Source organism: Hyperoodon ampullatus (assembly GCF_949752795.1).
Source record: "Hyperoodon ampullatus genome assembly, chromosome: 2".
NCBI classification, from domain to species: Eukaryota; Metazoa; Chordata; class Mammalia; order Artiodactyla; family Ziphiidae; genus Hyperoodon; species Hyperoodon ampullatus.
In genome coordinates, this window is record NC_136915.1 from 78748595 (window position 1) to 78761778 (window position 13184).

The window sequence follows — 13184 nt, forward strand, 5'->3', positions numbered from 1 at the left end:
TTTGCATTGGTAGAGTAGAAACAAAATGAGCACCCTAACCTGAAGTGACATTTACAAATTACCTGTTAATTTAAACCAGGTTGAGGGATGACAGAATTTAGTCGGACTGACAGGAAGTACCGAAGGAATGATAGTTGGGTCTGGAGTGGTCATAAAGCTCTTACTGCTGGCACATTTATCTGTGTTCATCTAGTATCCCACCACCTCCCCAAAAGCTTCCTACCTAGTAAATAATATATTTGTAAAAATATTTACATTTTGACAAATTAGTGAATAAAGGTTTGACACAGCTGGAAGCTCTCCTCTTTTGTTTAAGGGAAGGGAATCATTTATTGAAAAAGGCTTCAGGGTTTAGTCATGTAGATGACCCCCCTACACACACACCATCCCTCTTATTTAGGTCCAAATATCAGCAGTTTTCTTTATGAGTGTTTTTGACTAAGCATGAGGGCCCAAACAGGCTACAAACAGCTGAATATCTATACATGGGCATAGAGATACACACATCCCTCTCATTCTCTGCCTCAATGTTTCTGAGAACAAGCTATCAGAAAGAGCTGGTGCTCCTTTTACTCCTTCTACTCAATTTTTGAACTGTAACATCCAAAAATATCTTGTAAATAAAATTGTAAAATAATAATCTGTGAAGAAGAAGCCAAAGAATGGAAAATTGCTGTAGACTTGGATTTTTTAGTTCAATTTAAATTACTACCCTCCAGACTAAATAGCTGTAGATATTGTACATATTTAAGTAGATTTTAGTATTTAATAGTTAAATAAAATAAAATAAAATAATTAAATTAAATAAGGGATTGAATTAGTAATTCAATCCCTTAGTTTCATAAAACATCTATTTCACATTCAACTTACAAAGAGGTACATTTTTCTGTTTGGTGAGCATATCCACAGTAGCACTAATAAGAACTACGTATATGCATATAGTGGAAACACACAAAGCCACACACCCACACACATGACATGCACATAACATACAACACAAACGTTATATACAGTCACCTGGTTTTTCATGAACAAGACCTCTTTGTACCTTAAAAAACAAAACTGGTGTTTATTTTTAAGTAGGAGGCCATCTTTACATTCATCAATTAATGACAAAAAATACATTTAGATAAAGTAAAAAATAAATAAATATACATTTAAATGAAATAAGAATGATAAAATAAAAATAGGAGACCATCTATGCATTCTTAAATTAATGACTATAAAACATCCTGGGCTTCCCTTGTGGCGCAGTGGTTGAGTCCGCCTACCGATGCAGGGGACACGGGTTCGTGCCCCGGTCCGGGAAGACCCCACATGCCGCAGAGTGGCTGGGCCTGTGAGCCATGGCCGCTGAGCCTGCGCGTCCAGAGCCTGTGCTCCACAACGGGAGAGGCCACAACAGTGAGAGGCCCGCGTACAGCAAAAAAAACCAAAACAACAACAAAAAAACATCCTGGTGTTTCATCTGCCTGCATCCTGGTTAAGGCTTCTGCTCTCTTTTGTCACTTTTAAATGGATTTCTCCTTTTGAGAATTCAGCAAATTTCAAGAAATTGTTGCATTTTTTCTTGTTTACCCGTTTTGGAATTCTATGGACTGTGCAGGGGTAATTCTGTAACAGAAAAGTAATTGCTATGGATTATTCACACCCTGATTCTCAGAATTATTGGGTGTAGGCTTACTTTTGTAAACAAATGTCTCTATATTTGTGATGATGGTGCTTACCAGACACTCTGAACCATGACTATTGTTTCAGAAGAGCAATGTTACCAATGTAAGAAAAAATTTTATCTTGAAATTTTGATCCATTATTCCTGATTTTGTATCATTTGTTATCTAGCAATAAGGAATAATTCCATCCCTTAATACTAGGATAATCAGAATGATCACAATAATATTGTTTTTTACCCATTAAGAGACTAGTTAAAGAGACTAAATATTAAATTTGAGTGAAAAGTTTTGAAATCTGTGATTCTGACAAAGAGAGTCTGTTGGAAAAACAAATCCATTTTCATGCAGTTCCTCAATCTGATTGGAGGAGAGCCAGTTCCATTGTAAAGTTGTTGCCATATAATTCCATGATTCCAATTATCAGGTCATTTAAAATTAACACCAGGGCTTCCCTGGTGGCACAGTGGTTGAGAGTCTGCCTGCCAATGCAGGGAACACGGGTTCGTGCCCCAGTCCGGGAAGATCCCACATGCCGCGGAGTGGCTGGGCCTGTGAGCCATGGCCGCTGAGCCTGCGCGTCCGGAGCCTGTGCTCCGCAACCAGAGAGGCCACAACAGTGAAAGGCCCGCGTACCGCAAAAAAAAAAAAAAAAAAAAAAAAAAAAAAAAAAAAAAAAATTAACACCAAATTTAAACTAAAGTTCAGAAAGGATAAGAAAGAGAAATTATTCAGTTCTTCCTCCAGCCCTCCACACCCAGAATGCCACAGGAGCCCTCCTCCCACTGCCATCTTCTATAAAAAAGAAAATCAAAAGCCTCCCTTGTCTCCTTTGGCACCTATAGAAACAATTGTTATACTAAATGCTACTTTTGAGTCTTTCTTCAATCTGAGCTTAGAGATAAATTATAAATTATCTGTGTCATAGACTCCTCTGTTACATTGCTCTCAAGAAGCATATGCCTGTTTGGACAATACTGGTTATTTCTACAAGATTTATGAAATGTTACTTTGCTCCAAGATTGATATCTACGTCCTTATTCAGTATATCAAGGGCGTATGATAATGATAGCGATCAATGTTGTTTTAACACTGCACAAAGGCTAGGGTGTCAAGGCCATCACTTCATTAGACAACAGGACTATTGATTATTAACTAGAGACTGGCTAAAATTGAAGTACCTGTACAATCTCCCTGTGCCAAAAAAATTATCAGTGAGCGAACAGATTACATAATCTGTCAACAACTGAAACTTTCTCAAAACTAAACAAAGGGTATGAGGAGCATTTCAAAGGCCATTTCACAATGAGCGATCTCCTTTATGTCCCCTAAGCTGCTGTTTTCCTATCTCCTAAAGCTGAAATAATTTTAGGTTTACAACATTGCTTGAGTCCTGACCTTATGGTGTAAAAGCTCATTAAAAAGTGAGGGAGGGCTTCCGTGGTGGCACAGTGGTTGAGAGTCCGTCCGCCTGCCGATGCAGGGGACACGGGTTCGGGCCCTGGTCTGGGAAGATCCCACATGCCGCAGAGCAGCTGGGCCCGTAAGCCATGGCCGCTGAGCCTGCGTGTCCGGAGCCTGTGCTCCACAACGGGAGAGGCCACGACAGTGAGAGGCCTGCGTAACGCGCAAAAAAAAAAAAAAAAAAAAAGTGAGGGAAAAGGGGATGAGAAAACTGCTAAGGTTTGAGTGGGAACGGAGGGTAAAGAAAGGAAGAAAGAGGTTACAGGTGTGAAGGGAAACAATTAAGGACAATTTGTCCCCTACATTTGTCTAATCTTCCTATTTCTGCCTTTTAAAAAATAGTAAACGTTTTCTAAATATCACAGGGCTAAAGGAAACCACATAGTTTTCTTTTCCTGTCCAGAGATGTATTATTATTTAGCTGGCTCTGATTGTTTTTTACATGCAAATTTATCAGACACCAATTCTCTTTGCCCCAAACTATGAGCTATGAAATTTGTACACTCTTATTGAAGGTGTTAAAGAGGCCTCTCTATCCTAGAGTTACATATTTGGACTTTAAGGCAATTTCCCCATCATGTCTGCTTTAATTGGACCATGCTTTCTCATCAGCATAATTCCCCCCTTGACCAGACCTTTCTGTGTGCACATTTAGAGAAAAGGAAGTGGGTTAAAAGGAGGGCATTGGGAAAGAAAAAAAAAAAAGCCTGTTCGAAACAGTGATTTGAACACCTCCTAATGGAGCTCTAAGAACTCATCCTAAGTAAAGCAAATGGCATGAGGCATGTGGAAAACTGATTAGCGAGGACCAAGGCAGACGTTTATTGCCCAGAGGTAGAAAGTCCACTAATCTTCCTGTTAAACCTCTGTTTTCATTTCCTTCTCAACTAAGCTCACTCTGGACCAAATTCATCACCTCTCTTAAGCCTCCAATTGCTACTGAAATCAAAGACACCAAGGGAATAGTTAATGGAATCTCATGTGACTTTATTTCCCCCATTCCTCTCCAAATTCCCAAACATCATTTTGAAGTGCTGAAATGTCAGGATCTTGGCCCTTTACAACTTTTGCTTTCCAGAAGCAGCCTTAGGAACCCCACATCTTGGTTTGAGACCATTAGCAGTGGTCTTGAAGAAGGGAGATGTGACTGACTTCAGTGAATTGTTGACCACACAGAGAAGAAATCTATAACCAATTGTAACATGAGGGTATAATAGGAGCCTTCAAAGTCATGAGATTAAGTCCTGGGCCGAGCAATTTTTTGGTGCTGGACTGGTATGGAGGAGCCCTTTTGATAAGTGAGAGACCCCAAAAATGCAAATCTTAAAAAAGGCCATCAAAGCTGGAACAATTTGAGCAACAAAATAAGTAGCCATATTAGATTATAACTCAAAGTATAAAATAAATATATATGAGCCAGTTTGCTATAAATAAATGAAGGAATAAATAAATGAGAAGAGAAAATCCTTCCTCACAGAAGAATTTTTATAATTTACATAGATACTCTTCCCTCCAGAAGGTGGTTCTTAGTGCCCTCTTCCCACTATCCCCCACCTTCCCTGCCCTTGAATTGGACTGGATTTAGTGACTTTCTTCACAAGAATAGAGTGTACAGGGGAGGAGGGGGGAGTAAGTTTACAGTGGACAAATTTGCCAAACATTACCTGGGCCAGATGATCAAGATCAATGTCACCAGTGATCAGTTATGTTGATAACATGTCACCCTGATAGGATGTGACAAGAAGAGCACTTCACCTTTGTGGTATTCTTCCCTAAAAGTTATAACCCTAGTCTACTCAGAAGAAAAACATCAGACAACTCCAAATTAAGGGACATTCTTCAAAATAACTGACCAGTAATCTCCAAAAGTTTCAAGGTTGTGAAAACAAAGAAAGACTGAGAAACAGTCACAGACCAGAGGAGACTAAGATGTGACATGTAAATGTAATGTAGTATCCTGAATTCGATCTTGGAATGGAAAAAGGACATTTGTAGAAAACCTAGCGAAATCTAAATAAAGTCTGAAGTTTAATTGATGGTAATATATCAACGTTGCTTTCTTAACTTTAACAAATGAACCCTGGTATGTAGAATGTGAACATTAGGGGAAGCTGGGTGAGGGGTATATGGGAACTCTCTTCATTCTCTTTGCAACTTTTCTGTATGTCTAAAATTATTCCAAAGTAAAAAGTTTATTTAAAAAAATCTAAAAATATCCTCTAATGATGACCAGCTAGAATTTTTTCCATTGTGTAAAGAAAAGAAATAGAATAGAAAAGAAATAAAAATGTAAAGAATACCATGAAAGGATGACAATCCATTTGTACAAAACAGAACAAAACAAAACAAATATATATACACTCACATGCATATACATAGATAAATGTATATATACAAGATATAGACACACACATATATAGATAGGTGATAAATACATAGATACATAGATCAATACCATCATGCCATTCTACTATCATTCATTCATTTATCATACTATTCATTCACTCACTATTATTCATTCATTGTTATTTTGAAATAGTAACTGCTACATGTGAGGCACTTTGCTATGAGCTGGGAATTCAACTATGGACAAGATGAATATGGACCCTCAGGGAGCTCTTATATAAGGTCATTCTTTTGTGTTCCAAAACCTTAAAATCTTCTAGGATTTCATGTATGTCTCAAAAGTATTAGGGTTTTGTTTTTTTTAAGTATAATTCTTGGGTTCCAAATCCAGATATACCACTTTTTCAGTCTATGTTTCTGAGCAAGATTTTTAACATCTACCTGTATCTCTGTTTTCTAGCATATAAAAATGTGGATTATAATAATTACTATCTCCCAAAGCTGTCTTAAGGATAAAATAAATCCTCACATATATTATAAATTGTTATGCAAATGTTACGTATAACTCAAAGAACAATTACTGTGCTATCTAGCAGGATCCATTAGGAAGAGGAACCATGGTAGAATGAGGAATCGGAGGGGAGGATGAAGTTCTGACTTTGGCCATGGGAAGTTACCAAGAAAAAACCTTCTCTACTTCAGAATCTTGCCTGGAGTCAGCTCTGGAACTGAACATGTAGATATCCAGAAGAAAAGAACAAAACAATCTTGTGAAGTAAGTAAAAGTAACACATTGTTATCCCCATAAATGGATGAGGTACCTGAGGCCAAAAGGTATTGAATAACTTGCTCAAAATTCCACACTGAGCCAGAGACTCATGAAACTTAAGAATTTAGTCCCCTTGGTGTTGAGTATTAGCACAAAGATTTTGTCATTGAGCCCACCCTTTGTGTTTATGCCGACCTCATCAGGACTCAAGATCTAAAACTGCTACTTGGATTTATCAATGGCTGTGATTGGGAGGTTTATGTATGACTGTTTTGCCAGATGACATGCCAAAGCCCTCACGTTGCTATTCTTCAGTGCATTCCTAGTTTGCTGTAAAGTTCTTCACTGTTTGCTCATGCTCTGTTTTATCATCTCTAACCCCATATCCCTGGCTACCCATGAGAAGCTTCTACTGCAAGCTGTATGCCAGTCCTCACTCTCTTCCCTTCCCTGTGTTGTACGATACAATGAAATTATGATGTACACTTGTATTTTAATGTTATATTTATAACTGTACATATGCCCAAAGGCTTTAGCAGGAGTTACATTTTTATATCTTGAAAAAAATACATGTTCAAAACATCAGTGTTTGAAAAGCAACAAAATTCCTTTAGTAGTTCTTTCTTTTTTCAGGACAAGACTAAAGTCAACGTTTTCCCTAGGCTACTTTATAAAGCATTAGATCAATTTGAAAAGTTTTTTGCCTTTAATGAAAAATATTCTAGAGGTTCTACTAACTATTCTTTTGCACCCATGGCACATAGGTGATAGTCTCTTTCAAGCCAACATTTCAAGTCCATGATTATTTACTGAGTTCTAAGTTCTTGAGATTAAAAAAAAAAGAATGAGTTTTATTCCTCAAAAAGCTTACTATCTAGTGAAGATAGAAAACAAAACAAACAGGAAACAATAGAATAATTTTGTATTAGGTGTACATATAAGTTGCTATTGAGGTTTATTTCAGCTGGGGCTGTTGGGGAGAAAGTCATGAGGGAAAAAAAAGTTGAGAAGGAGAAGATATCTTTGAGCTGGATCTTGGAAGATATGTATGGGTTTAATAGGAGAACAAGATGAAGTATATATCTAAGCAGAGACAATCATATGAGCACAGACCCAGCAAAATTTAGGATATCAGAAAATGCATAAATTTAAGGAAACTGACACCGATGATCTCAGCTGTCTCCAGCACCTAAGCAGTGCTGAGGAATTGCAAGAGAACACCCAGAAACCACTGGCAAAACTTTAGCTTTGCCATCTGCCCTACTCTGACACCTACCCAATGCTACTCAGAAGCAGTGATGGTTTCTGATTCTCTTTTGCCTTCCATCTCCTGTGCAAGTGTCTTTCACTGTTGGAACGAAAGCAGATTTCTGCTGGCAGAGATTCTAAGAAATTTAGTTCTTATGCTTCAAAGCCCCTGCAACACTGGTAGTGCATAGAAGATGGGAAATGGTATTGAGCTGCCAGCAGACAGTCTGGTTCATTGTGTAAGGAAAGTCCAGATCTAGGGCAAATATTATTTAAATGTCATCCATTGTAATATTTGCAGTTCTCAGATATACTGGAAAAACAAAACAACAAATAAAAAAAGAGGACTAGTTTCCAAGAACTCTTGAACACTACTCTACCCTTTTCTAATTCCCCAAAGTTTCCCCCAGCTCAGGTGTACCAAAAATCAGTAAGCCAAACCCTGTCCACTCATTGGGTCTTCTGAATCCAGTTCCCACTAACTCAGTCTCTAAAATTACTCATGATGATTCATAAGACTTCTGAAGATTTGAAAGACACAGAAAATGTTTAGTTTTGCCATATTGAAATGGGATTAGGTATTTAAGGATAAAGCTTCTCATGAGAATGATGGTGTATTCCAATGGAATTTTTTGCAACCTTCTTAAACACATAGGACAGCGCCATCAAATATTGCATTCTAACCATTTACACAAATACACATACACAGATACTAACTTCTTATATCCTTCTGTTGCTTCCCCTTGCTCTTAGGATGAAGTCCAGATTTGTAAATAATGTCTACTAGGCACTTCATGTTATGGCCCTTGACTACCTCTCCAGGTTCATCTCATATCCCTCTGCTCCCCACGAGGAGCTCTGAGTCCACTCTGTCTTCATTCAGTCCTTCCTTGCAGAGGCCTTTCTTCATCTGCCAGGGATGTCTTTGCCTGCACCTCCTCTCTTGCCTTCTCCTATTCATATCTCCAGTGCCAGTTTACATGGCACTCTCCCTGTGAATCTCCCCTGCTCATCAGCCTAGAGCTCCCATTATTCCCCCATCATGTTCTATGCTTTTTCTATACAGAATTTACCTAGTGTAATCACATAATTATGTGCATAATTTATTGTTAATTATGTGTTGTATTTCTGTCTCTTCCAGTAAATTTTATAAAGGCTATGAATTCCATTTGTCTTGTTTATAATTGTGTCTTCAGGGTCTACCACAGAGTCTGTTATAGCAGGCATTCAATAACTATTTGTTAGAACAAAGACATAAAGAAGAAGGAAGGAAGGAAGGAAGGGAGGGAGGGAGGAAGGAAAGAAGGAAATTAAGGGAAGAAGAAAGAAAGATTAGCACTTCTGTCCCCTATCACCATTCTGCACAATGGCTACACTTTTGTTAAAAAAAAAAAAAAAAAAAAAAAAACCTGGGGGGGGGGGCATTATTTCCGTTTCATTTTCCCTTAATCTACAAGAACACTAGAAACTAGTGAGTTCTTTTATTTCAATCTGTTTAATGTATACATGTAAATCGGTACCCCTTAATTCCTTTTCTTAGAGCAATTGAAATCTCAGTCTTTGGGGAAATTCTTGAAATGTAGACCACTGCCTTGGGAATGGATTTTCTGTGTGAGAAAGAATGACAAGTTTCAACAAAAGAAAAACGACAAGAAGCCACATCTATGGGCTCTGGATCAGACTCTGCCATTGGACGAGCTCTGGGAGGTCTGGCATCTGGTCCAGGAATAAGAAGGCTTTTTGAACAGCCACAACACCCTCTTTGCTTGCAACTTCTGATCTGTGGCAGCTGCATCTTCAGAGTGGCAGTAAACCAAAAATGGGTGAAATTAGCAGGAAAACACAGTTATTTTCATGTTATAATCTAAAATAGGCCACGGGTTGGTGGGAAGGAAGGAACAGTTTGATCCAAAATTACTGTAGACTGTAGCCAGAAGTTGAGCTGCTTCATTTCAAACATGTTGTCAATAGGTGATTGTCAGACAGCTTGTGCTTTTATATGTAAGCTAAATCAGAGATCCAAATGCAAAACCCAGCACTCTGGGACATCATTTGGATTTTTAATGCTCCCTGGGGAATCTAGAGCCCTTAAAGCAATGAATGGATTACAATGAAGCCTAAATACGGTATTTTCATTTCTGACAGATATAATCTTATTCTAAAATGGCCTGTTATTTAAAAGAAAGTTATATCCATTTTTAGCAGCCCAACATTGAAATTTCAAGAGTTAAGAACCCCCCTCAGCTTGAACAAACTCATAAACATATGACAATTAATTTTGTATTATTCCTTGAAACTTCACACTTAACAAGACAAGCAGCAAAATTGGCACTGTCTTCCGGTTATTCCATCGACTGAAAAGGAAAGAATACAATTAGGGTTGTGGCAATTTTTCCACTCCTTTTTCTGTCCCTGAGCAGCTGAATGGCATCATTGTGCAGCAGCAACTTAAATAACAAACAGAGATGTTGATGATCCATGCATTGAGCAATCTCAAAAGATCAGGTTCAATAGCCAAGTTCAGGAATCTGTTGTTGGGAGAAGCAACACACACACACACACACACACACACACACACACCACACACACACACACACATACACACACACACACACGCACGGCATCTAGCAAAGAAACTATTAAAAAGTTGCCTGAATAGAAGTAAAACACAGAAGTGAAAAGTATGGTCTCTGAAGCCAGACTGCCTACGTTTGCATCCCTGGCTCCGCTACTTCACAAGAGTGCAACTCTAAGCAAGTCATTTATACCTCTGTACCTCAATTTTCTCATCTGTAAAATAAGATTAACACTATTATCTTTCCTAATGATTGTTGTGAGGCTTAAATGAGCTAGTGAATATGAAGTGGTTATGACAGTCACCTGAAGCATAGTAAAGCATAGATAAATGGTACTTTTATGATGACAACACTTTCCTAAGAAAGTGTTCTAACACTTGGACTTCTCCTCCAAAACAAACATATTTATGAGTACCTTTGGGTATCTTCATTCATTGCTAAGTACTATATACTTTTGTAATTATGCCCTGAATGATAATAATTCTGTGTTTATGATGCTGAGTCACACATAAGTGTTCATCTAAGGCACTTTCTGTAAGGGGCTGGAGAGTAAATATTTTAGGCTTTGCAACTATGTAAGTCTGTTGTTGTGTAAAAACAGCTATAGACAATACTTAACAAATGAGCCTGGTGTGTTCCAATAAAACTTTACTTACAAAGACTGGAGGTGGGCTAGACTTGGCCCCCAGGCTGTAGTCTGCTTACTCCTGACCTAATGGATCATTCAACTAAGAAACCTTTGCATAAGTAGTTTCCTAAATGAAAGGATTTAGAAAAGTAGAATTCAAATTTCTTTAAATAATTAACCCAGGGCTTCACAAGGCTTTCTGTACATGTGAGTGAAGTCCTTCCTGACATCATATTTAAATCCTCCTGAGGCATTTAAGAAGCCTCAGTTTCCTCACAAGTTTGCAAAGGAAATTTCAGACTGATACCAGTTTACTTGTTAATAAATGTTTACTCTGCAGCAGTCAATGTTTCAAAGGCATTATGGATTATCTTACTTAATAATGATAATGGCAAGTTCCAACATCAACACTTTCAGAATGTATCTACATTCTGCTCACATCTCCTCACCTCCTGCAGTACCATCGTGATCCCAGACACCTTCATCCCTGAGCTGGTTTCATAGGTGTAGCCCTGAACTGTCCTCCCTGTTTTTACCTTTGTTTCCTATGGTCCATCAAAACTTAGCAGCCAGGGTGTTCCTTATAGAATGTGTCAGATGATGTCATTCTTCAGCTTGAAACCCTTCAGCAACTCTCCTTTTCACTCACAGTAAAAGCCAAACTCCTGATGGTAGCCTGTGAGACCACCAAGCTGGTTCTTATCTTCTCTCTGGCCTCATCTCACATTATCGTCACCCTCTGCTTACTCTGAGTCTCCTGCCCAAGGGTTTTGAGCCACATGTGGCCTTTCCTTAGACCACACGGCATGAGCCTCCCATCTTCACGTGTTTGCTCAAATAACATCTTCCAAGTAAGCCCACCTTGACTATTCTATTTCAAAATGCACCCCTACTTGTCACCCTCCTTATCCTTTTTCTCTACTTCTTTTTTCTCTATAACTCTTGTTATATATTTATTTGTTTTTTGTATGGTGTGTTTGCTTCTACCCACTAGAATGAAAGCTAAAGGGGGTAGGGACTTCTGTTCACTTCTGTGTCTCCAGCACCTAAAATAATTGGTGCCATATGGTAGGTACCTCACAAATACTTGTTGAATGAATGACTCTATGAGACCCCTTCCCATATTCCAGGGGTGGTTATTAGTGCTTTAAATGTATAAAAGTGCTTTAACCCGCACAACCTTGTGAGTGGCTGCTATTATAATCAACATTCTCAAATGAAACTGAACTATTGAAAGATTAAATGATTTGCCCCAAATCACATGACAATTAGGGGAGGAATGCACTTGAATGTAGGCCATTTAGCCCCAGTGTCTGTGCCCCCAACCACCATGTTCTCCTCCCCTTATTTATCCTCTGTTCTCCTGAATGAGGGACTATAATTATCTGGTTTTACAGGTAAGGAAAGTGAAGCTTATGAACATTAAGTAACTTGCTCAAGGTCACAAAGCCTGGATATTAGGAGGCTCAGATTCAAAATTGTTAGCCTATCTCAAAAATTGAAAAAATCACATTTTTGAATGCTATGAGATGTGATGGGCTTTGACAAAGGAAGGCTGATAAAATTTTATAATCACACAACAATTCACACAGTGATGGGTAAGGCAAACGTCTAGAAATCCCTTTTCTAACGTCTCACTGAATGTGGCCAGTTCTCTGGAGGTTCTTCCAGAATTCAGCGAGTTGTCAGACAACCCCCAATAAGCCTGGGTAAATATATTGTTATCATCTTCACTCCATTAAGGAGAAAGACGGACACAATGGTACCATCTTTGTACAAGGCGATGCAGCTGCCTATAACAAAGGAGAAAATAAGTCTAAGGACTTAACATTTCTAATGTGGCCAAGTAACTCATTCTGATGTTCCCAAATTAAATTCTAACCACCTAAGTTCAGATATGCACTAGCTGGGATTCAAGAAGGACTCAAAGATGGTGACAATGTGCAGGGAAAAATGAATAACTCCACTTGGAACGCAAATGAAAGCAGTTCCTACCACTGAGCACATGTTGAGTCAGGACCTCTTTTACTTGAAGGGAAATGACTGAACAAAGGTCAGAAGCAGGAGCAACGGCTGAACTAGACTCTGCTCGTCAGAAGCAACGACGGGCTGAGCAAATCCAAAGGTAACAAACACGCAGGAACAGTTGTTTGATTCGGAAAAGCATAAAAAAGAAGGGACCATCAGGAAATTCTAATTTCTAAAAGGGCATGGATAAGCACAAATGCTTTATTTTATATTTTATAAAAAAAATTTAGGTACAAAAGGAGGCTATACATACTAAGGACGTGCTCTTGCTTGCATTTTAAAGCAGTTAAAATTGCAACAATGCATCACAAAAGACCTGGAATTTTAATAATTTGGAGAGGGCTTCTGATGCACGAAGGCAAGGGGAGGGATTAGATTCTTGATATCCAGTTTTCATCACACCAGGAATCTCATATTAATGTTTGTTAGGAAAAGGAATCCACCATAATTCCTGC